The sequence below is a fragment of the Galeopterus variegatus genome, unplaced genomic scaffold (assembly GCF_000696425.1).
Source record: "Galeopterus variegatus unplaced genomic scaffold, G_variegatus-3.0.2 Scaffold5177, whole genome shotgun sequence".
NCBI classification, from domain to species: Eukaryota; Metazoa; Chordata; class Mammalia; order Dermoptera; family Cynocephalidae; genus Galeopterus; species Galeopterus variegatus.
In genome coordinates, this window is record NW_007731288.1 from 117,350 (window position 1) to 118,251 (window position 902).

A 902-nucleotide genomic window follows, 5' to 3' on the forward strand; every position below is an offset into this window, starting at 1 on the left:
CCCAGCCTTGTTTATTTTTTTTAAGAGCTCTTCTTCTGTGATTGCCCTTTTTCAATATTATTTGCCTGTTTGGACACATTTAGATTGTAATTTATTTGCAGAGCTCTTTATATGTTAAAAATATTCATCTTTTACTTGTGATATGTTATCTGGCCCCAAAACTGTACAAAATATTATCAAGCCTGACAAATCTACATGCTTTAATTGGACTCCAGAGCCCCAGCACTTTCAGCTCTGGCTGCCTGCTAGAATCACTGGGGCAGTGAGGGTTGAGACTGTTGAACCCTGGTGCCAGGACTCCATTCCCAGAGACTTGGATTTCAGTGGTTAGGGGTGGGGTCCAGGAATCAAGATTTTTTATTGTGGTAAAATTCACATAATATAAAAGTCAACATTTAAACCATTTCAAAGTGTATGATTCAGTGGCATTTAGTACATTCATGATGTTGTATGATCACCACCTCGTTGTAGTTCCAGAACATTTTGCTCAGCCCAAAAGGAAGCCCCATATCCATTAGCTGTCACTCCCCATTCCCACCTCCTAGTCTTTGGCTACTACTAATTTACTTCCTATGTCTGTGGATTTGCCTGTTCTGGACATTTTAGGTAAATGGAATCACACACTATGTGGCCTTTTGCATCAGGCTTCTTTCACTGAGCATCATGTTTCAAGGTTCATCCATGTGGTAGCATGAACCCAGTGATTTATTCATTTTTATGGCTGAATAATATTCCGTTGTATGATGTATCAGATTTTGTTTAGCCATTTATCAGTTGATGGACATTGGTTAGTTTCCACCTTTTGGCTATTGCTCAATGCTGCTATGAACATTTGTGTGCAATTTTTGTTTGAGCACCAGCTTTTGATTCTTTTGGGTTATTCCTAGGAATGGAATTGCTGG